Consider the following 25,245-nt stretch of genomic DNA (forward strand, 5'->3'; position numbering starts at 1 on the left):
CTACTAGACTGTCAACTCCATAACACGTCTCTTAGCTAACAATAAAATGAACTTAACAAATCTGGTCTCTGTTGTGTTTTCTGAGAGAATTGCTTAACTGCCTAGCAGGTATCTCTGCGGGAGCATCATTGTGGATAATTGCAGATAATTAGCGCACCTCTTCAGTTCTTGTTTCCAGTTTTTAAGTATGTGTGTGCAATCGGATATCAGTACGTACCCTCTTGTACATTATATTTATGGCTGTTTGAATACCTTGATTGGGTGTATTATTCGCTATCAATTTAATAAAAAATAGAGTAAAAATACCTGGAATACTACTTTCCTTGCCAGCTGAGGTAAGTAATAAAAAATCCTTTTAAATGTATGTATGTTGGACGGCACGCACAACGGTGATTCAAGATGGCCGCTCCGTGAATCGGTTCCGGGACACAGAGGAGCGTTTTTCTTCGAAGGGACTGTTTTTCTGCTGGGAGCGGGCGGAGAATAATTAATTTCTCTGGCAGAAGTTGCCCTGCGGGCTGAGGCAAGTTTTTGTCCTTTTTCACCACTTTTTTGCTCAAATACCTTCTACCTCAGTCGGGCTCTGATGCGGGTGCCATTTTGTCTTCCTTGATTATCAGCTCTGCCTCTTCAGCTTCAACGCCGCAGAATTACTAAAAATGTATGTTTTTCCATTACCGCGGTCTTTTTTGGAGGATGTCATTTCTAAATAATGCTCTGTTCATTTTTTACTGAGCATCTGCATTTTTGTCTTTTCTCTCTACTGCGTCATTAAGGCATTTCTGTATACTTAAGTCATTCTCTTCACACGGTTTGTTGGCACTCCTTCATACTGGCTGGCATTGACTGCTCCTTTGTGCTTATTTGGGTCCAACAAGTTCATATCTTCTGTTGTGTTTTACACTGTGCCCCGCCATGGACTCTCCACAATCAAGCAAGCCCCATGGGGCTAATGGATCCACAGTTGGAGGTCGCAAAGATTCTGCTGTTAATACCAACAAGCGTGCCAAAAAAGACCCTTCATCCGAATTGAAATCACCTCTTCCTCTGACGTTAGAAGATATTATGGAAGAATTGCGCCACATCAGACCCTTCATGACGGAAACTATAGCTTTACTTCAAAGAATTGAAGATAAATGGTTCGGCCTTGAATTAAGACTTTCAGACGTGGAACAAGAAATAAGTGATGCATAGGATGTTGCCAGAGTCGATATCCTCACTAAAGAAGTTACTCATCTTAAGAAGGCTACAGAGGATTTAGAAAATCGTAATAGGTGCAATAATCTATGCATTTACATTATTCCAGAAGGTTCTAACGGCTCGGATATGATCTCCTTTTTGAAGTCTCAAGTTCTGCAACTTGTCGTTCTACCGAAACCTATGGAATTTAACATTCAAAGGGCGCATAGACTAGGATATCTGAACTCATCATCTGCTACTAAGCCATGGGCATCATATCTTACTTTCTACTGTACAATGATCTTATGGCAATTCTCAATCCCTCTAAACAGCACAAACAGATGCTATGGTTCGGCCACAAAATCTTTTTCAGTCAGGATGTTTTAAAGCAAACCGCCAACAAATGGAAGGAATTCTGAGACCTTAGGCCAACATTGAGATCCATGAATGCCTGCAATGGCCTTATCCATCCATCCTTCTTTAAAGTGACTTATAAAGACAGAACTTTCACTTTTGAAGACCCAGCTGAACTTCGGAAATTCTCTCCACTGTTTCTTGGGTTTACCCTGTGCAGTTTTGTTGCTGATGTTTATACCCACGTTCTCCTTATGTCTGTTATGTATGACTCACTCCACTGCGTTGTTCCCCTAATGTTTGGTAAGTTCCCTTCCTTCTGGCTCTTTGGATTTTTTTTCTCATCTCTACCTTGTTCTATTATAGTGAATTTGTTTCTTCTCTGTGTCCCCCGTTTGGAGTGGCAGTCTTGTTTTTCGTCCCTCCCTTATTAATGTTCTTCTTGTTACTGAGCATTATGACTAAAGCCATCTGGCTTTTTGACATATTTTCTATGATAACTCTTAATGGGCGACTATGCTCCCCTTTTCTTCTCCTCTTCTTTTTCCTCTACGCTTTCTCCTTCTCTCTCCCTCATGATTCCGCTTGTGATTTTATTGCACATATCCTTCTCCACCTTCCTTTTATGGTACTTTATTGTTCTTTCCTTCAATTAGCTCTATGGTTACATTCAGCAAGCCTTTCAACTTTGTTTCCTCTTGGTAATTTTCTATTCTTTGTTCCCTATTGGATTCTACAGGTCTTTCTTTTACCTATATCTGTATCTCCCTTTCAGTGGTTTATCTCCACGTCTTGTGGTCTTTCACTTTTATTTTTCATTATTCACTCTTTAAGTGACATATCTGTTTAATTTTGCATACGTTTTATTGATGAAAGGTCTCTGTATAATTTCATGGAATGTTAAAGGTATTCGTAATCCTGTCAAAAAACAGCGTGTATTGTCTCACCTTGCCAAATTGAAATGTCATGTAGCGTTGTTACAAGAATCGCACCTCAAGTTACACGATCTGCCTTCATTGCATAAACAATGGGTAGGAGATATTTTCTGCTCCCCCGCTGTGAATAATAAGAAGGGGTGTAGTTATTCTATTTCATAAATCACTCAATGTTATCTTACAAAATGAACTTAAAGATACTAATGGTAGATGGCTTTTTTAAAAATACTAAAGTTAATAGCACTTAATTCTCTTTTTGTAATGTTTATGGCCTTAATGGTATTGATTTATATTTTTGGAATGACTTCTCTACCCTTCTCTCCTCTCACACCTCTCAAAATCTGATTGTGGGTGGTGATTGTAACCAACTTATGGATCCCTTCCTTGACCAGAATTCTCAAATTAAATATGTCCCCAACAAGATGCAAAAGATTTTTCATAAGGTTATCACTTCTACAGGACTGGTAGACACATGGAGAACCTCACACCCTGACGTTTTAGAATTTTCCTTTTTTTCATATTCCATAGATCGCCCTCCTGCTTAGACTATATTTTTCGCACACAACCAGCTTTGCAATTCATGACTAATGCAGAGATTGGCTCTATTCTCATCTCAGATCAAGCCCCAGTCATTTTAGATATGAACTATCCTTCATCTGCCCATACATGCCGGTGTTGGCATTTCAACAACTCTCTCCTTCTGGATTCTCAAATTGTCGACCAATTCACGCTTTTTACTCAAGAATTCTTTAATAATAACATCTCTTTTCTGTCTCTCAATATGATTTAATGTGGTACGCTTTTAAAGCTACTGCCAGGGGTTTCATAATTGATTTTGTGTCCCAGAAAAAAAGAAGGTTTTCTTGGAATCAACATCTATCCTGAAGCAAATCTAAACTTTAGACCATAAATATTTCACCACCAACTGCCCTGATACATTGTCAAATCTTATAAAATTAAAATACAATATAATAAACAGTCTTGGGATTCTGCTTGTAATAATCTCCTCAAATTCAATGCTAAAATGTAAGGTGGGCAGAATAAGGCAGGCAGATTTGTAGCCAACTATCTCAAAATCAAGAAGCAAAAATCAAAAATTGTGGCCATTTAGACAACTCTGATGTTTGCCATATTTCAGACACTATGGTCCTTGATTGCTTCACTGAATATTATACTTCCCTCTACACCCCAGAGTCCTCCCCCTCTCCCGACCAAATTGACTCCTTTTTCCAAAATAATCCCAAATCTCCTGAGAATCACACTGATCCTACACCTTTGAACGTTCCCATCTTGGAACAGAAAATCATTAATGTCATCACCCTTCTGCCCAAAGACAAAACACCGGGCCATGATGGTTTTACCGTCTGTTTTTTTCAACAACTTCTGGTCTCTTAGTTACTCTCATTGATTAATTATTTTTTCACCATTGGTGAATTGCGAGGATCTTTCACTCAGGAAATACTCTTTTAATACCTAAAAAAGATAAGGATCCCTCTCTTTGCAAAAATGAAAGGCCCATTTCTTTGATTAATACTGATTGTAAGATCTTTGCTAAACTGCTTGCCCTCCGTATAAATGAAGTAATCCCTGACCTCGTCAATATATATCAGTCAGGTTTAGTCAAGGGACGTTCTATCACAGACAGTTCGAGAACCTTTCTTAATATCATCCATCTGGCCTCTAAAATTGACTCACCTATTGCCCCTATTACATTAGATGCTGAAAAAGCGCTTGATTGGGTTAATTGGGAATTTATCTTTGGTGCATTAAAGTGGCATGGTTTTAATCCTCCTAATATTAAGTATATCCAGTTGCTATATTCTGCCCCCACTACTTCCATTTGGGTGAATGGTTGTCAATCCAGATATTTCCCACTCCTTTGGGGGACTAGGCAGGGTTGTCCTCTTTCCCCTCTCTTATTTATTCTTGCTTTAGAGCCCTTCTTAGAAAAACGTAGACATTCAACACACTATTCGGGTTTTCAATGTAATAATGTTGATATCAAATTTACTGCATATGCAGATGATATTCTAATGTATATTTCAAATTTGTCCACCTCCCTGCCGGTGTTCTTCTCCCTCTTACAAGATTATTCTATTGTTTCCGGCTATAAATTGAATATAGACAAACCCGAAGTCATGCCCTTAAATAAGCTCTGCCTTCCTCATATGTTTCAAGATACAGGTTTCAAATGGAATTCCAGAAGTGTAAAATTTTTAGGAATTTGTTATGCTAACAATATTAGGGATACTGTTAAAATTAACCTTGCTGACATACTTGAAAAGCTCTCCGCTCTCACTGATAGTTGGTCTCCATTTTTACTTTCCTGGTGGGGTAGATTAGCTACAATTAAAATGATGCTTCTTCCAATTATCAACTTTTATCTTTCCATGCTTCCGGTCTCTCTCCCAAACTCCTTTTAAGGACCATTAATAGTTATTTGTCAAAATTTCTTTGGAACAATCATAAATCCAGGATTTCACTTTTTCGTCTCCAACTATCTAAAGGGTTGGGAGGAGTCAATTTTCCTAACCTTAGACGTTACAATTCCGCATTTACCCTGAAACAAATATGGACCTTTTTAACTGAATCTACACATTCTCCTAAAACGGCCTGGAGCTCGTTAGAACACGTTTAATACACACCTTTTTCCTTTATTTCAGCTATACGCCTTCCTAACCCCCAAAGCGTTTCTCTTCACCTATCTTTGTTCATTCAAAAGCACTCGCAGTCTCTCTGCTTAATACTCATCTTTCTTCTGCAGACCAAATCTCAAGCCTTCCAGTCTGGTATAATAAACATTTAAAGATTAACAACAGAGCTTTTTTTCTGGAAGGAATGGATTGACAAAGGCGTTATTACAGTTGACCACCTTTTGAAAGAAGGGTTCTTTATGGACTTTTCGGAGATTCAAAACTCCTATGGTGTTTCTTCCACACATGCCCTTCACTATTCTATGCTCAAGGAGTCTCTGATTCATCTCTTTTCTCAGGGTTGCCCAACTGATACACATGACCAGACTCACTCTCCTCCTTTTGATTTTTTCGCTTAATCTAAAACTGCTGCTATGTACAAGATATTATCCTGTCCAGTTAAATCTAGAATCAAATCCAATCTGGAGCTTCAATGGGAAAGGGACTTGACTCAAGATTTTTCCTTTCAAACATGGGACTCCATGGGACTCCACATGGGACACTTCCTCACGTTCTGTGAGTACAATGCAGACTTTATACTACTTTTATCTAAGACTTATTTTCACCCCTACTGACCTACACAGATTTAAACTGTTAGATTCCCACAATTGTTGGTCTTGTTCCCATGAGAATAATGACTTTTGTCATATGTTTTTCAACTGCCCCTTGGTTAAATCTTTCTGGTCTCGTATATGGTTGAAATTGAATGGAATTTTATCGACTAACGTACCTTTTGACATTATACATTTTGTTTGGGTAGCTCTTTGTCTGTATGGGACACTCATAGCATAGTGGGAACATTTATTGATTTTTTTTAGCCATTTCCTTTCAGATTATCACTACTAATTGGAAGGACACCTCAAAAATTTTGTTTTAAGCTTCGTGGAACTTGCTTTGTCATCATCACAGACTTGATCGTGCTTATGCTACTTCGACACCTTTGCTGATCAAAAAAGACTTGTTGTAGTTACCACTAACATCCTTTCTTTCCAGGTTGCCTAATTGATTTCGCTTGTATACATGATACTTAGTTTTATCTCCTTATAATTCACATTGCTATTTATTTCTTTTTATTCTTCTTGATGGTTTTATCTTTTGATATATTTCCTTCCCCCTCCTTCTTCTCCCCCTCTCACTTCTCTATTTTATTTCTCAAACTTAAAACCTTAAAATGCATTTACTCTTTGTACAGGTTTTACCTTTCGAGGATTTTTGTTTGTCATATAGTGACATATATATTTTATTTTTATTGGTTTTGCTACTTGAGTATGTACTGATGTTTTACATTGTTTATTATCTCAAAGCATTCTAAACAACAACAGAAAATGTATGTATGTTGTGTGCGTGCAGTTTTGAATGTTTATGTTTGAGAGAGTGTGTGTATATATGTGAATGTGTGTGCATGTGTAGCAAAGTGCGTATGTGTGTGTGAGTGTGTGCGTATGTGTGAATTTGTGTGTATGTATAAGCATATGTATATGTGAGTGAAAGGGAAGGCTAAGGGGCATGTTAAGTCACTTCTGCTACCCCAGGCATTTGGTGAATTGATGTCCATGTGTATTTTGTGCAGCATTGTTGAAGTCACATATGTTCTGTGCATTATATTAAAGTGCAAAAGGCAAAACCTAGCATTGATGGAGATCTCAGAAAAATGTGAGTGCATTCTGCCATTGTTTGTCTGCAAACTGTATCCCACAGTCTGTTTCCCATTTTCATCTAACTTTCAGCTTCAAATTGAGAGTATCCTCTCTAAGGGCCACAGAGAATCATGTAATGCTTCCCTGTCCCTGGTCTGCTGCCAGCTTGTAATGCATTCCCTGTTATTATAACACACTGGACTCACGCAAAGTGGCTTGTATGTCCACCAGAGCTGCTGCGCTACTCTGCACATGCATGAAAATCAAGAAATTGTCCTCCTGTCTCACCCCAAGTACTTTTATGGCCCTTTCAAGGGAGTTCAGCGCACCCACCTCAACCAAGTTCCCCAATGTCATGGAACCTCCCTCGTTCAATTTTGATATATCCATTTCTGCATCTAGTCATGCAAATTCAAGGTGCTGCCACAATGGTAAATATTGTGGGACTCATTTATGAGAAGTGACGCATCGCTGCATGAAAGCAAAAGTCAAAAGTGACACATTGCTGGAGTGTTTCACAAAAGTGACGCAACTCAAGCAATGTGTCCTTTTACATGGGGCAAGCTCCATGTGAAAGGGCCTGCATCAGTCTTACGCCTGCTGTGAGGCAGGCGTAAGGTATTGACGCATTTACACCTTAGAAGTGGCGGAGTAAAGTCTCATAGATTTCACTGAGTCACTTCTAAGAGGCTTACTTACGTGGGAACGTCCACCTTGCATACATTATACCTGACGCAGGCGTAATGTACCGCAGGGGTTTACTGCTTAGATGCGTCACTTTGTAAATAGGGTGCAACAGGAGGCATGTTTTACACCGCTGATGCGTCACAAAAAGTAACGCAACAGAAGCGCAAAACTGTCACTAGGCCTCATAAATAAGGCCCTGTGTGCAATGGAACATTTTGCCCCATCGAGACTGGAGTAGTTTCCACACCAGTATCATGCCATGTGCCATTCGAGGCACCAATGGCTCCAGCCAGTCTCCCAAGAACAAGTATTGCAATAGGTCTTCAGGCATGAACGAGCCATATAGAAGCCACATTAAAGTAGGTGTAAACACCTAAGCAAGACCAACATCTTCACCATTGCAATTTGGCCTGCCATTGACAGAGGAAACATGACCCATACATCTGGTGATCTTTGTAGGCCTGCAATCAATATGTTTGTACTCCTGCATGCCATTTCTGTTCTTTGTGCGTCACTATACTTCCTAGATATTGGAACATAAATGTGAGCATTTCTCACAGTATCGCTAGTTTTGCGTACTTATCCCTAGTCCAGATTGCATGCAAAACCCCTCCAGTATTGTCATAAGCAGTGGCATAGCATCAGTTGTGGTTCCTATATACAGTAATAGATTATCAGCACAGATAGAAACCAAAAGTGGAGAAGCGTGGCTCAATGGTTATAGCGGCAGACCTGATGCAGAGGTCTGGCCCGGGACCAGGGTTCAATTCCCGCCTTGGCAGCTTTTGGACTCAATCTCCCTGGACCTGATAATTCTCGCCTCGGTGCCTAGTCTAATCATGGGTCCCACTCTGTGACTCTGGGCAATAGCTTGCTTAATCTCCACAACGGCCCCAGCAGCGCTTGGATGCCTGGCTTCACCTTGGGGGTGCCCAGGAGTGGACATTTCACAGGAAAGCCAGGAAGGGTTCCACAGCGGTATGAATACAGCGCTACGAGACCTCTGGGAAGAAGGCGCTATATAAATACAAACACACACACACATTTACAATGTTTCAAACCTTTTACCTCTATTGCCCAAAATAAGAGGACAAACCTAAGTTTGCAGGCCAGTGGTTCTATTGCTAAAGCAAACAATAATGGAGGCGGGGGGCACCCATGCCTTGTGCACCTTGCTAGTTCCATTTCTCAGAGATTATTCTGTTTTTTAATCTATCCAAGCGCTTTGTGCATAAAAGTGAGCCATGTTTATAAATTCAGGGCCAACATGCATGATTCTCAACACAGCAAATAGATAGTCCCAGGACACTGCATCAAAGGCTTTTTGTGTCTAATGACACAACTGCCAGGGGTTACCGCCTGCCTTCTAATACATCCTTTCCCATCCTTTGCGTGTCACAGTCTTCTAATATTGAGGGATGTACTTCTTCCATGTATAAAGCGGTTCTGTATGAAGTAGATGGGACACCACCCCCGTCAGTCTAGACGACAGCAGTTTGCCCAGTATTTTGCTAACCACATTAAGAAGACATAATGGGTGATATGCCTTGAAATCTTTCGGGTCCTTCCCCACTTTCAATAACACTACTATTAGGGCTTCCTTCGTGGAACACAGCAGCGTTCCCTCATGTAGGGCCTCCTAACAGACCCCAAGGAGTTTAGCTACCACTGTGTTACAGTATCGTCGGTACCATTGCACTGAGAAATCATCTGCCCCCTGTGTTTTCGCTGGGTTTAGAGCTTTGATAACAGTTACAATTTTGTTTAGGGCTATGGGTGCCTCCAGTTGCTCTCGCTGTTCCTGTGTGAGACATCTCAGACCATGATAGGAGAGGATTGGGTATATCTCATCACCATCGAGCATACCCACAGTGGCATATAACTGCTTGTAATAGTTATAGAATGGCTCATTGATTTCCCTCGGTGTTTGGTGCATAGTCCCCTGGGGGTCCTGTACAGCTGTGATGTTTATGGGCATCATTGCCCGCCAGAGGAGCCATGGCAACAATTTGCCAGATTTCTCTACTTTCCTATATAGTACCTGGAAAAAACAGTGGTTTTGAAGTGGCTCTTTTTCAACTGTTGTCTCTGGTATTTCAGTTTTGAGCTTGTCTAGTTCCATTCCCTGAAGATTCTTTACTAGAGGTCCTACAAACTGGGCATACATTGAATAATATTCTTATAGTGTATCTCGAATGATCCAATGGGGTGGGTTTTTCTAAAAAGGGTTGGGCCAACAACAGCTCTTAGTAATCAATATATAAACACTGTAATGAGTGTATAAAAACAATAGGTTAATGTTAACCAAAAGTACCAGCAAAAAGGATAAATTGTACTCTATCTTATGACTTAAGTGTCAGTTTAATAAAAGAGTCTCTTTAAAAACAATTCATAATGTTTTTTATATTTTTATTTCCCAGACATGGTTTGAAAAACTTAAGTTGTGGTCTGGAATATCATAAAAATTCCCTAACAGAAATATAAGAAATTCCCTGTAAAGTAAATTGATGGATTGTCAACAGGTGCTAGGTTCACTGTTCGAGTAGAAATATCTATCTAGAATAAGTCCACTGAGAGTGAAAGGGAACACAGTAACAAATACGAGATAAGAATAGTATTTTAACCGTCATATTAAAATAGTGAGATTAAAGTGAAGTCACACAAAATTTACCAGGCACCACGTTTCTTTTGTCTAAATTTGGAATTGACCCATTCAAAGGAGGGGAACAAAAGATCAAGAACGCAAGAAGATTTAGATAAGACTTCAAAAAGCAGGAACACCTAGATAAATGATATTGAATAGGCCTGTAGATATCAGGTCTAATATTGATTGTAGCAAAAGTGAAATCCTATATAGTTCCAATATTTAAAAGAAAGTGATGATCTCATAGGAGCAATTTATTTGTAAAGTTGATAAACTTAATGTGATCGCCTCCTTGTTTGGTATTGAGATGCTGATAGAAGAAAACTAATAAACCAGTTTTTTCGGGTACTTTCTTATTTGCAAAAGATGGACTGTTATTTCTGAGAGGAACTTCATGTTTACATTTGTATTCATTCTAAGTTCTAATGATTACCAGATATAAAAAATATATCCAGATGCTCGATGGTGATGAGGTATACCTAATCCTCTCCTATCATGGTCTGAGATGTCTCACGCAAGAACAGCGAGAGCAACTGGAGGCACCCATAACCCTAATAATTTTTTTTTACTTATCAAAGCTCTAAACTCAGCGAAAGCACAAGGGGCAGATGGTCTCTCAGGATCATAAATTACCTGAAGCATCATAATCAATATTGGATCAATTGTGAAAGCACCAATATTATATATGTGATCATATGTACCTGCAATAAGTCATATATAGGGAGCATCATCAGACCTCTTAATTAGAATTATAGAAATGTCCCCAAAATTTAAACATGTGCGGGAAATCCGTTCCGCTCGCGGATTTCGCGGATTTTCGATAAATCCGCGATCCGCGAACTCCGGCGAATTTACTGAAAATCCGCGAAATCCGCGAGCGGCGGATTTGGGGGGCAAAAGTTCAAGCCTGTTGAACTTTTAACTATGTTAGGATGGCGCCGGCAAACTGCCAGCGCCATCCTAAAATAGTTACTAAGTTAGCTTCAACAGGAAGCACTAATAGATAAAATAAAGCAGGTGCTCGAGCACCTGCTTTATTTTATCTATTAGTGCTTCCTGATGAAGCTAATTTAGTAACTATTTTAGGATGGCGCTGGCAGCTTGCCGGCGCCATCCTAAAATAGTTACAGCAGCCCATAAATGTGAGTTTTGTCAAGGTTGGGCAGGTTTGCGTTCTCCCCATATCTATCGTCGGAAATTACCTATGATGCTTGATGGAGGCCTTTGCATTATTGACTTTCATGAGCTCAATCCCTGTGCAGTTCCTGTGACCACGAGCTTCTCTGATCCGTGCCTGTCCTTTTATGCACACAAGAGGCATGTGAACTTGAGGGACCCCGGTGCTCTTTGGTGTGATGGCAAAGTTAATCAGCCCCCCAAAAATGTGAGTTTTGTCGAGGCTGGGCAGGTGTGCGTACTCCCCATATCTATCGTCGGAAATTAGCTCTGATGCTTGATGGAAGCCTTTGCATTATTGACTTTCACGAGCTCAATCCCTGTGCAGTTCCTGTGACCACAAGCTTCTCTGATCCGTGCCTGTCCTATTATACACACAAGAGGCATGTGAACTCGCATATAAGCCTCGCCCGTTTGGCCCCTGCCCACACACTAGTGGTGTGTGCACCGTCTTCTCGCCCTTTACCCACTTGATGGACAGCTCACTCGAGGGACCGCGGCGCTCTTTGGTGTGATGGCAAAGTTAATCAGCCCCCCCAAAAATGTGTGTTTTGTCGAGGCTGGGTAGGTGTGCGCTCTCCCCATATCTATCATCGAAAATTAGCTATGATGCTTCATGGAGGCCTTTGCATAATTGACTTTCACGAGCTCAATCCCTGTGCAGTTCCTGTGACCACGAGCTTCTCTGATCCGTGCCTGTCCTTTTATACACACAAAAGGCATGTGAACTCTCATATAAGCCCCATCCGTTTGGCCCCCCCCCCAACACACTAGTGGTGTGTGCACCGTCTTCGCTCCCTTTACCCACTTGATGGACAGCTCACTCGCGGGACCCCGGCGCTCTTTGGTGTGATGGCAAAGTTAATCAGCCCCCCCAAAAATGTGTGTTTTGTCGAGGCTGGGTAGGTGTGCGCTCTCCCCATATCTATCGTCGAAAATTAGCTATGATGCTTCATTGAGGCCTTTGCATAATTTACTTTCACAAGCTCAATCCCTGTGCAGTTCCTGTGACCACGAGCTTCTCTGATCCGTGCCTGTCCTTTTATACACACAAGAGGCATGTGAACTCGCATATAAGCCAAGTCCGTTTGGCCCCTCCCCACACACTAGTGGTGTGTGCACCGTCTTCGCGCCCTTTACCCACTTGATGGACAGCTCACTCGAGGGACCCGGCGCTCTTTGGTGTGATGGCAAAGTTAATCAGCCCCCCCAAAAATGTGTGTTTTGTCGAGGCTGGGTAGGTGTGCGCTCTCCTCATATCTATCGTCGAAAATTAGCTATAATGCTTGATGGAGGCCTTTGCATAATTGACTTTCACGAGCTCGATCCCTGTGCAGTTCCTGTGACCACGAGCTTCTCTGATCCGTGCCTGTCCTTTTATACACACAAGAGGCATGTGAACTTGCATATAAGCCCCGTCCGTTTGGCCCCTCCCCTCACACTAGCGATGTGCACTGTTTTCCAGCCCGGCCTTTATCCACACAATCCGCAAAATCCGCGAATCCGCAAATTCGCGGATTTTGTGGATCGCAAATTCGCAAATTCGCGAATTGTAAATTTGCAAAATTCGCCCATGCTTACAAAAATTGACAAGGCATTACCTTTGGTAGGATAAAATGTTTTGCACCATCAACACCAACACACTTTTACTTTCTATGGGATCAAAAAACATAAGACCAATCCGCGAGAAGGAAATCGGGAACTGACTTTTTGTAACCAAGAAAGTGGAATGCTACTCAGACTGGATACACTTAAGCAGGGGCTTAACAAGGATGCAGAACTCCACAACTAGTTGCTATAATAGATGGTATTATAAAATAACAACTAGTTTGTTTTTATGTCAAAGAAATATGCGAAACAACGCAATTGTTTGTTGTGAGAAAATCACATATCAATGTATAATAATGAATGTGCTATATTTATGACATTGGACTAACAGCAATGTAACAGCTATTATCCGTAGAGAATTGCAAGGTATATTTGTTATGTCTATGCTAATCCTTAGAGCTTAGCAAGAATACAAAATTAAACACTAAGGGAACTATTTATGAACCAATTTGTGTCACATTTGCATCACGCAACGTGGTACCTGCGCAAAGTAAACCTTAAAAGTGATTTATGAAGCCACGAAAAATCACTTTGCATGACCCTGAGTGGCTCTATAAATCTGGAGTAAAGCAACACAGTCTAAATTGCTGCATTGCCTTACTCTGCGTAAGGGAAGTGTTCCATGGGCGTGCATGGGTAGTCCCACACAATTCTCATTGTTTTTGACACATGCCCTGATTTACCAATACTGGTAAACCTGGGAATATGCAGAAAAGATACGTATTCTGCAGCACATATAGAAAAAACAATCCTGAATGCAACGCAGGAAATCTTGCACCATGGTGCAAGGAAACCTACTTTGGCGCTAAACTCCCAAAAGGGCACCAGAGCAGGGCAAAAGGCAGGAATGTGCTGTATTGCCTTAAATACAGTGCATTCCTGCCCTTTTCGTGTCATGGGTTGCAGCGCAGCAAGGTGACTTGTTGTGCTGCACTGAGTGACATTCTCGTAAATAGGTCCCTAAGTTCCTCTCAGAAATAGTAGGCCTACTTTCACAACTAAGAAAGTACCCCAAAAAACTAGATCATTATTTTTCTTCCATCAGCATGTCAATATCAGATAAAGAGGTGACCACACTAAGGTTATCCACTTCACAAATACACCCTCTCCTAGAAAATCATCACTTACCTTTAGGCCTGGCATCTACAGGCCTAATCAATATCTTTTTTCTTGTGTACCTGCTCCTAAAAGTCTTATCAAAATCTTCCTGTATTCTTGGTCTTGTGTTCCCCTTTTTATGGGATCAATTCCGGGCAGGTCATCCGGATTTAGATCAAAGAAACTTGGCACCTGGTGAATTTTGTGTGCCATCACTGTTATTTGACCATTCCAATATGACTGAATTGAATTGAATTGAAAATTCCATTTATATAGCGCATAACCACCCGAAGGCCTCGCAGCGCTAGGGACTGAATTCTGTGTGCGACTGCAGGGAAAGATTAATGCGCTTTTGAGAACAGATGGGTTTTCAATTCTCTCCTAAATGACATCAGGTTGCTGTGTTTCCTGAGGGACAGGGGTAGGGAGTTCCATGCCTTCGCCGCTGAATAGGTGAAAGAGCGGCCGCCCCATCGGGCTCTCTTGATTTTTACTTTGGTTGCCAGGTGCAGTGAAGCTGAACGTAGGGTTCTAAGCGGCACATACGGCGGTATTAGAGGGTACAGTACTGCCGGGCCAGTTTGATGAAGGGATTTGTGCAGGATGCACATGGCCTTGAATAGTGATCTTGAGGCTACTGGAAGCCAGTGAAGCTCCTTTAGGGCGGTTCTCGCTGACTGCCAGCGAGGGATATTAAACAGTAGGCGGGCGGCGCAGTTTTGAGTGACCTGAAGTTTTTTTGTCACTGTTGCCGGGGCCCCAAGATATAAAACATTTCCGTAGTCCAGGCGGGAGAGAATCAGGGCCTGGACCATGACCCTCCTCGCCTGGAATGGGAGCAGAGGGAGCACTTTCCGGAGCATTTTCATTAGCCCTATGCATACCGAGGCAGTGATAGTAGCTTGGGACGAGAAGTCTAGCGCTCTGTCCAACCAGACTCCCAGACTCTTTATCTGCTCTTTAGGAGGGGGGGGAGTACCGAGACACAGAGGCCAATCATCCAAGAAGGAGGTAGGGGAGGAATTACCAAGCACCATGATCTCGGTCTTCTCCCCATTGAGCTTGAGGTGGGAGAGTTGCATCCACCCAGCTACAGCCTCCAGACATGGACCCAAAGTGTTCGACGAACCCCCCTCGTGGTCCAAAGAGACCACGAGTTGAGTATCGTCAGCGTAGGTGACAATCCGCACACCAAAGGGGAGAACGATCTTCTCCAGAGGCTGCATATAAACATTAAACAGCGTGGGGCTCAGGGAGGAGCCCTGAGGAACCCCACAGCTGAGAAGATGTTTTGATGATGTCCCCTCGCCCTCAAATACCTGGAAGAAGCGTTCCTCCAAAAAGGAGGTCAGCCACAACAGGGCCGCGCCCGACACTCCCAAGCCACTCAAGCGATGTAATAATGTGGCATGGTTCACAGTGTCGAACGCGGCACTGAGGTCCAAGAGTATGATGGCTGTTTTACCACCTTGGTCCATTATGGCTCTCGCTTGACGGTTAAAATAATATTCTTATCGAGTTATACCAGGAAGATATCTCCAATCAATCCATAGTAACCTAGAGCCTGTTTACTTTTATCTCAATTGCTCTATTTTCTTTATAGAGATTTCCTCTGTTTCTATTAGGGAATTTATATGATATTCCAGCTCACAACTTAAGATTTCCAAAGTACATCTGAAAAATAAAAATATAAAAAACATTTAGAATTGGTTCTAAAGATACTCTCTTATCAAAATTATACTGAAGTCATAAGAAAGATTACAATTTTCCTTTGTCCTTGGAATTTTGGTTAAGATTAACCTGGGGTTTTTATACACGCATTACAGCGCATATATATAGTTCCATCCCCTGTTCAATTGCAGTGCCAGGTCCATTTTTTAATCTCAAGTTCTTTCTCCTTTGTGGTGATAGTATGTTCCAGTTGCTTAATGAGAGAAGACACATGGGATATGACTTTCCCCCTGACAACCACTTTTAAGGATTACTATTCGACTCTCTGGGTAGCAGCAGTGCCATTATTGAGAGCCAGAAAGTTCATTATCACTATTCTCAAATGTGAGGGAAATTCTGGTTGCTGCAGGGCCAACAATGGTAGCTGCTATGTAGGTATTCATTTTAGCACTATGTTTGCCTATACAGTACTGCAAGTGGACAGGTCAGTGATTGACCAAGGTACTGTGTGCCCTCCAAATAACAATTAAGTCTAAATCGCCCATTATCCGTAATAGTGAATGGGTCATCTTTTGTTTGTGTTTCAGGTTCTGTATTTCCAGTTTCCCATTTAGGATGCAATCAAAGTCGGCCATCCACAATACTGCAGTGCCTGGACCATAACAATACTGTCACGTGGTCACTAGAGGTATTGTGGACATCTTTAAGTTAGCATGAGCCTGCTAGCCATGGCTGCTTCTGATCGCGTTACTGCATGTCTTTATTTTTGCAAGACTCTGTTTATGCCTTTCACATGAGAACTCTCTGCTGTGCTCGTTCTCTGCTTGTCTCTGGAGTTAGTCTGAACATTGTGAGCAAGGTGGATAAACACAGTCCCTTGTTATTCTGTGCTGGTCAGGCCCTAGCACTTAGACAAAACATACCAATCCAGCTGTTTTTGTAGGAGACTCGTACTTGGATATTATGGGGATGCATGTTTAGGTACAACACACTTGGAGAGGGACCTTTCCAGGGAGAAGAGCAACCCGCACATGTGATGTAGAAATATGATCTGTGGCCTGATGTATGGGGTCTGCTGACAAAGCCCAGAGATTAACTATTGTTACTTACCTGTAAACAGGTGGTTCTCCAGTATTGGTGTCTTTCATAGATTAACAAAAACACAAGGGATACTGGAGGTCTATAGTAGGCTCAATATTGTATGCCAATTCCAAAGTGAAGCATGTATGAACTAGTGTCTGAACAGAAACGAAGGTAAAGTGAGAGAATACAACAAAAAATACTCCCATCAGCCCACCACTTGGCGGAAACTCGTCATCTGGGATTTTTTGTACAGAGACTGGTATCTGTTAGGTCTCTCACCTGATGATATTGTGAGAAGACCTAAAGACAGATCCTCCAGTGACGGAAAAGGTGTGTATCTAACATAGCTGAGTGGGAAAGGTTGCAGTGAAAAATGTGAAAGAAAGAAAAGTGAAATAAAATTACCTAGTGTGATGCCAAGGCAATGTACTTTATTATGGAGGTCAGCACAGAGGTAATATTAAAAACAACAGTATGTGAATAGTATTTAAACAAATATTACTATCAATCAGATGGATCTGGTCGACACATCTTTTCCGTCACTGGAGGATCTGTCTTTAGGTCTCCTCACAATATCATCAGGTGAGAGACCTAACAGATACCAGTATCTGTACAAAAAAAAAAAATGGCACACCAGCAAACAAGGCGGTGGATGAAGACATCGCCCTCGTAGAATGGGCCCTCACTGAAGACTGCAATGGTTTGCCCGCTTGTTGTTGGCAGAAGGCAATGGCTGAGGAAAGCCACCGGGCAATAGTCGGTTTAGAAATTGGATGTCCCTTGCGCAGTCATTCGTAGGCAATGAAAAGTTGGTCGGACTTGCGGAAAGGGGCAGTTCTGGCAATGTAAAACTTAAGACATCGTTTGATGTCCAGAGAATGTAAGCGCTGCTCCGCCGGAGATTTTGGATCCGGAAAGAAAGTTTTGAGGAATACAGGCTCATTCAAATGAAAATCCGTAGGTACTTTAGGCATGAAAGAGGGGTTGGTCCGAAGTGCCACCCCATCAGGTTTGAACTGTAGATAAGGCGGCTTGACAGTAAAAGCGTGAAGGTGGCTCACGCGACGAGAGGAGGTCAAAGCCCGTAGAAGTGCAACCTTCCAAGTGATGAACTTGATATCTGCCCTGTGGATAGGCTCAAAAGGTGATTTCATAAGTTGAGATAGTACCACATTGAGGTGCCAAGCTGGAGGAGGGCGACGCACAGGCGGAAACTTGCGGAAAAGCCCTTTGAAGAATTGACGTATAATTTGTGATGAACAGAGGGATGAAGAGCCATCATGTCGGAAACGAGATATAGCAGTTAAGAAAACTCTCAGTGTAGCATGAGAGAGTCCTGACTGAGCGAGGCTCAAAAAGAATGGAAGGAGCTGCTCAGGAGTGGAATGGATGGGATGGATATTGGCCATAGCGCACCAATGACAGAATCGCTTCCATTTAAGTTTGTAAGTCTTGATGGTAGACGGAGCTCTGGCATAAGCTAGGATGTCTCTGCACTCCTGGGATATGTTTAAACCAGCGAACTCAAGGTGGCCAGGTTCCAAGCCCACAATTGTAGCGTTGAGGGATCTGGATGACACACTAAGCCATTGTCCATGGTAAGAAGGTCCGGACGAGGACGTAGAGGAATGGGCTCGCACAGGGACATTAGGAGTAGTTCCGAAAACCATGCCTGTCTGGGCCAACGAGGAGCAATCAGCAGGATGTGGCAGGGCTGCCTCCGCATCTTCCACAGTACCCGCGGTATCAATGGGAGAGGCTGAAAAGCGTAAGCGAATAGATCGCTCCAGTTGATCAAAAGGGCATTCCCGCAGGACTTTGGGTGGGGATGCCAACTTGCATAAGACGGGCATTTCCGGTTCTCCGGTGTCGCAAAGAGATCCAGATCTGGGTGACCCCAATTGCGGAACACACGATCCAGAGTCGGTTGGTGCAGTTCCCATTCGTGTGTTGAGGAAGTGGACCTGCTTAGAGAGTCGGCCAGGAGGTTGGACACACCCGGAAGGTAGACAGCTGTCAAAGTGATGTGATGGCGAAGAGCCCAATCCCAGATTGACTGGGCTAAGCGGGACAGAAGCGGAGACTTGGTCCCTCCCTGCTTGTTCACGTAGTGCATACTGGTGGTATTGTCCGTTTGGATTAGCACTGACTCCCCGTGAACAACTGGGAGGAAGGACTTGAGCGCCAGAAAAATCGCCATCAATTCTAGCCTGTTGATATGCCACGTGCACTGCGTCGGCGACCACTTGCCCTTGATGGATAGGCCCTGAAGATGAGCGCCCCACCCCTCTAAGGAGGCGTCTGTCATCAACGTAAGGTCTGGAGCATGATCAAGGAAGGACACACCCATTCCCAGATTTGCGGGCTGCGTCCACCAAAGCAGGCTCTGTTTCATGCGAGCTGTGACAGCAACAAGGTCGTTGAAGGACCCGGAGACCTGAAGCCACTGTAAGTCCAGTTCTTCCTGAATGGGACGGGCGCGCAACCTGCAATTTGGGATCAGTGTGACACAAGATGAAGCCCTTCCCAAGAATGATTTTAATGTCCGAACAGAAACGGACTGTTTTCTTCGAATAAGGGAGACCAGACGAAGAATCTTTAGACGTCGTTCGTCCGAGACGAACGCTTTTGAGAGCTGCGTGTCTAGGATTGCTCCCAGGAATGATCTGATCTGCAAAGGTGCAAACTGTGACTTTTGGTTGTTGACGGTCAACCCTAGAGACCGAAACACTTGCTGGCAAAGGTGCGTGTCCCGATCCAGCTGAAGGTGGCATTGAGATTTGAGAAGGCAATCGTCTAAATAGGGAAAGATCTGAACTCCTATGTGACGCAAGTGAGCTACCACCAGGGCCAGCACCTTTGTGAACACACGGGGAGCTGAACGCAATCCGAAGGGCAGAACTTTGAATTGAAAATGCATTGGCCCCACTTTGAAACGCAGGTATTGGCGATGTTGTTTGATTATCGGAACATGAAAGTATGCGTCTTGAAGATCTATGGTGGGCATAAAATCCTCGCTGGATAGAAGACGCAGGACTTCCAGTAGTGTCAGCCTACGGAATGATTGAGACTTCAGGAACTGGTTGAGAGCCCTCAGATCCAGAATGGGTCGCCAATCTCCGTTCTTCTTGAGTATGAGGAAGAATCGAGAGTAAAAACCCCTCCCTCTTTGATGTATTGGGACCACTTCGACTGCACCCTTTAACACAAGAAGACGGACCTGATGGAAGAGCTCCTCAAGATGTGGGGAGGTGGGCCACGAGGTGGAGTGCAAGGAGGAATCTCTGTAAACTCCAGGGTGTGACCCCGTTTGACAATGTCCAATACCCAGCGGTCCAAGGTGATCGAGGACCACTGGGAATAAAACAGAGAGATTCGCCCTCCAACACTGTGAGAATGGCAAAAGTCATTAGCGTTTCTGAGTGGTGCCACGATAGGACGACTTTCCTCTGTAAGGTCTGGAGGGTTGCTGACGAGACTGCTGGTTGGACGTGTAAAGCTGGCCACTCTGAGTGTAGGAGCGGTATTGTTGCCCACCGCGAGAGTTGGAAGAAGTGCCACATCCGCACGCACCTCGAAAGGACTGATTCCGAAATTGGAGAGTGCCCAAGGACTTCACCGTATCGGTGTCCTTCTTGATGGACTCAAGGGCATCATCGATATGGGATCCGAACAGTGATTCCCCATCATAAGGCATATCCAATATTTTGGCTTGAACTTCCTGCCGGAAGGAGGTGGACTTCAGCCAACCTTGTCTTCGAAGTGCAGCCGCACTTGCCAGGAGGCGGAAACCTGTGTTAGCAATATCGGCTGCACAGTCGATGATTTCTTCCGCTGCCCTTTGACCATCGCGAATAATCTGTTGTGCGTCAGCCTTGGATGCATCAGGTATGAGTGCCATGAAATCTGCAATATCTGACCACATCTGCCGGTCATAGCGTCCCAAGATGGCTAAGGCATTGGCTTCCCGGAAAGATGTAGAAGCCATCGCTGAGAACTTGCGGCCAATAGCATCTAGGCGTCGACCCTCTCTATCCGGAGGGGCTGTGATTTGGGACGCTGTATTCCTTGCTCTATACTGTGCAGCCTGAGTCACGACAGAATCCGGCTTGGGATGAGAAATCAGGCAAGCTGGAGAACCCGTGAGGGCCTTGTACTTCTTCTCAAGGCGTGGAATCTGACCAGGTAAGGAGTTTGGAGCTTTCATTAGTTCTATGCCTTCTTTCCTCACGAAATCGATAATAGGAATAGTGTGTACCTGCTTATAAGGTTTATCTTTAAAGTCATAAAGAAAGCAATCGTCCTCGTGTTGTGACCATGGAAGTTTGAAACGCTGAGCCGCCTTATCCATTAAAAGATGGAAACTGGCAATATCAACTGGTGGTGAATCATTTGAAGTACCAGGTTGAGGAGAAGGCGTTTGCGCCCTATAATCATCCCATTCGGCCATATCCTGGTCGCCTCCTTCATCATCTGTCTCGTCTGGAACTTCACCAGCCTCTCGTTCTACGTTAGCTTCATCATCCGCATCCTGCGGATATAAAGTGGTATGGATGCTAATAGATCTATGAATCCAAGACGATGTTGTAGTTGGTATGACAGGCGGCAATGAAGGTGGAAGTAGCACCACAGGAGTGGGAGATTGTGTAGGTGTAGTCTGCGGACTATTCGGGAAACAGCGGTTGTAATCGTCCAGCATATGTTGGAGATTAGGGATTAAGGTCAAAGGAATGGTGGCCACAGGGGCTTGAATGAACTGCTCCTCTTGTTGAAATTCTGGGCCACTGCCATCATCAGAGTCTGTGTCCTGACATTTAATTATGAAATCACAGGGACTATGTGCTGCCCCAAACGTGTCCTCTTCATGCTCCGAGTCTGATGTAGTTGCAAACATCGGAGAAGGTGGTTGAAGCTCCGGTTCTGAGATCTGTTGACAGGGGGAACATCACTTACAACGCATTTTTTACAACGCACTACCATTACATCGCAACCATTACAACGCATACCATTACAACGCATTGCGCTGGGGGGCGCTCTAGGATAGGGAATATATTCAATTTACTATCCAACACCTTCCCTGCTATCCACAGGGACTGGAGTTGGAATAGTAAATTAAATAATTCACTATCCAGCACCTAAAAGCATTATGCGTTGTAATGGACTGTGTGGTAAAAACCGCGTTGTAAAGGCATGCGATGTAAAAGCATGCGTTGTAGTGACACCAATCCGTTGACAGGGTACTGTAGTGCGAGAATGTGAAGATTTAGAGGTCTTCAAGGGCACTAACGGTACAGATGCAAAAGAAATCGGTGCCGTCGTCGACGGAGCCGTTACCGACAACGAGGCTGAGTTAGCTGTTGTCAGCGGTAATTTTGAAGAAACCTGCATCGACGGAGTGGTCGTCGACGAGGTCGTCGACGGTGTCACCGTCGACGAGCGATCCATTGTTGAAGCAGCCGTCGACGGGTTCGTCGTCGTCGACGGGCGTGTCGTCGTCAACGGGTTTGCCGTCGATGCTGGTACTGACTCCGTCGACGGAGCCCTCGTTGACGGGCCTGTCTTCATCGACGAGATCTTCTTCGTCGACGAGATCTTGATTGACGGTGTCTTCGTCGATGAGGCTTTCGTCGAGATGTCTTCGGATCTTTCGTCGACGAGGATTCTCTCTTCTTTGTCGACGAGATGAGAATTTTCGACGGGACAGGTTTAGACGGCAACGAAACCCTCGTCGACGTGAAGGCCGTCGACGAAACCATTATCGATGATGAGAAAGCCGAAGTGGTATTCAGTGTAGTCGTCGACGATGCAGGCAAAGCCGTTTTCGTCGTCAGAGAGCTCGTAGACGCACTCGTCGACGGCGGGACAGTAAGAGGCGTGAAAACACCTCGAGAGGTAGCCAAAGATTCCTGATAGCCAGGTCTAGTGGGCGTAGAGGTGGTAGGAATGGCAGCAGATACCACAGGAGCCACAGGTAGGGCTAATTTTGGCTTCTTGAGGAAAGGAGAAGGAACCTCCTGAACACTACCCCTCTTTGAGGCTGCTAAGGAGAAACCAGATTGTAAACTCTCTGTGTCGGACACTAAAGAGTCCTTGTCCTTAAGACGCTGCAGCCAAAAAAGAAGACGGCCTTCCCTGTCCTTAAGAGTTTTGGTAGAAAAGGTTCTACAAAACTTGCAGCTGCCAGCCTCATGATCTGGATATAAACAATAAATACACTTCTGGTGGGGGACCTTTTCAAAAAGGCGAAGCTTCCCACAAGAAGAACATGGTCTGAATAAAGACTTCTTACTTGACATTGTAGAAATTGCTGGAAAACTAGAAGATAGAGTTGAGAAAACTGAGCAGAGCTCAGGGAGACTCCCTTCACATGACGTGCGGTAGAAAATCTGAGGGCTTGAGCTTCTGAGGAGAAGGTTCTAGAGGGTGCTGGCGCCTGATTGGCCGCAGTTTGGACTAACATAATGACACTAAGGTGTTACAAATGTTTTTTCTCTCTTCCATGCATTCCTATGTAGGATTTGTTTTTAGAGGATTTCTATGTACTTCCTTCTTTTCTGGTATTATGTATATATATATTTCTATATGTATATTTAGCATTTTTGCTATTTTATTTTCTGTGGGACTCCCACTTCGACGACGGGGAATATTCAAGCATGTGAATCTATGAAAGACACCCCTAATACTGGAGAACTTCTATTATATAATAATTCTTATTGGAGAAGTGTGGCTCAATGGTTAGAGCGACAGACCCTGATGCAATGGTCTGGCCCGGGACCAGGGTTCAATTCCCGCCTCGGTGGGTCTTGGGCTCAATTTCCTCGCACCTGATAATACTCGCCTCGTGCCTATTCTAATCATGGGCCCCTCTCTGCAACTCTGGGCAATAGCTTGCTTAATCTCCACAGCGGCCCCAACAACGCTAGGATGCCTGGCTGCACCTTGTGGGTGCCCAGGAGTGGGTGCCTCACAGGGAAAAAGCCAGGAAGGGTTCCACAGCGGTATTCGTACAAGCGCCGGAGAGACCCCATGTGGGGTGATTCGGGTGCTATACAAGTAATACAACATTTACATTTATGCTTACCAAGGGGAGGGTGGTTAGGCCTTATAGTCCTTTATCCACTGTCTTTGTCTTTATAAAATGACATCTCCCTTATTGATATATGGCCTTGCTGCAATGCTAACTGTATTAATATTATGCATTCTACTGCCGGTTGTGGCACACATACTGCATTTTAGAGCATGTTAGTTAAAATAAATAGTTTAAACTATCGTTGTGTCTCTGTTAGATCTTATTGTGGACAAGTACGAGAGTAAAGTGAAAAGGTGTGTCTTGTTACCGCAATTCCTGAGAGATCCAGGAGTATTGTGTTCTGGGGTGTCTAATCATTGGTTTCTCCATTAATGAGTAGGAGAGAGAATGAGACACTATAGCTAGTCGGTTCTATTGCTCATGGGTACTAAGGCGGTAGAAAGGATTAGCCCTTATTCACCGAGGTCCCATGATCCTGCCCATAGTTCTGTGTATCTGCAGAATCCCTGCAACAATACAGTACATCAGACTTCAGAGGATACATGCCCATCAATGTTTTAACTCTACCAATTATACTACTATGTCATACTTAGGATCTGTCTTGTCTTCTATATCTGTGTGGACTTTGCACACTGCTAGAGGTACTCTGGGGGCCATCCAAAATCCCACTCCTCCTGCATGTGTACTGAGCCCAGCGTGATAGAATCAACCCATTCACTTGCATTGAACCTTTAACATCTTATCTGAAATCAGATGCATCTCCTGCAAGCATGCAACTTCTATTATCTGCCTGCACAGGCACGCACCCACTCTTGCCCTCTTTTATGTAATTAGGCCCCTAAGATTTCATGTAAACATAGCAATTGTGTCATATGATTTCTGTATCTATGTGAACTATACCTGCACAGTAATTCAATATCCTGTGATTTTATGGAGCAACACCAACCAAAAACATGCATCAACTAGGAGCATACCAAAAATGCGATCCCATAGTAAGTAAATACTTTTATTTATTTGCATAGTTAATTAAAACTATTCCATGCAGCGAAGAGTAATACCGGTTGATACAATAACAAACACACTCAAATATGATGATATAAACTAGTAAAACATGCTATTTACAAAATGTTTGGTGGTCCACTGATTTCCTTGCATGGCTCGTTTGGTCCATCCTCATGTTGTGCAAAAGAGCGTTATATGTTATTAACTTGAGACAAAGGGACCCTTATTGAACTGTGAGGTACTTCTTTTGTGTCCCCTTGTTTCGGATCATAAAGTGCATGTGCTTTGTGCAAGGTGCTTCTAAAATGCCTACTAGCCGTGTCCATTCTCTGTACAGATGCCCCTGAGATTCTTCAATATAGGTATAAGGAATGTTGTTCCCTGGCAAGCTAAGGGGATGGAAGTTACACTAAGCCAGGTGGTTACTGTTTGTCTGCAGGTATGACTA

The 25,245-nt window shown here is 43.5% G+C and overlaps 1 protein-coding gene across 2 annotated transcripts in view; it reads right to left on the reverse strand.

Moving 5' to 3' along the window:
- LOC147673963 (NACHT, LRR and PYD domains-containing protein 12-like) overlaps nt 1-25,245 on the reverse strand; it is a 658,153-nt gene that overhangs the window by 603,505 nt on the left and 29,403 nt on the right. Inside the window, exon 1 of one of the 2 annotated variants that reach the window (XM_086945052.1) lies at nt 2,481-2,566. The exons of the other annotated variant lie outside the window; for it this stretch is intronic. The gene's annotated coding sequence lies outside the window, so the exon portion shown is untranslated. Of the gene's footprint in view, nt 1-2,480; nt 2,567-25,245 lie in introns of those variants that run through there. 2 annotated transcript variants of the gene reach the window in all.

Source organism: Lissotriton vulgaris, chromosome 12 (assembly GCF_964263255.1).
Source record: "Lissotriton vulgaris chromosome 12, aLisVul1.2, whole genome shotgun sequence".
Classification (NCBI taxonomy): Eukaryota; Metazoa; Chordata; class Amphibia; order Caudata; family Salamandridae; genus Lissotriton; species Lissotriton vulgaris.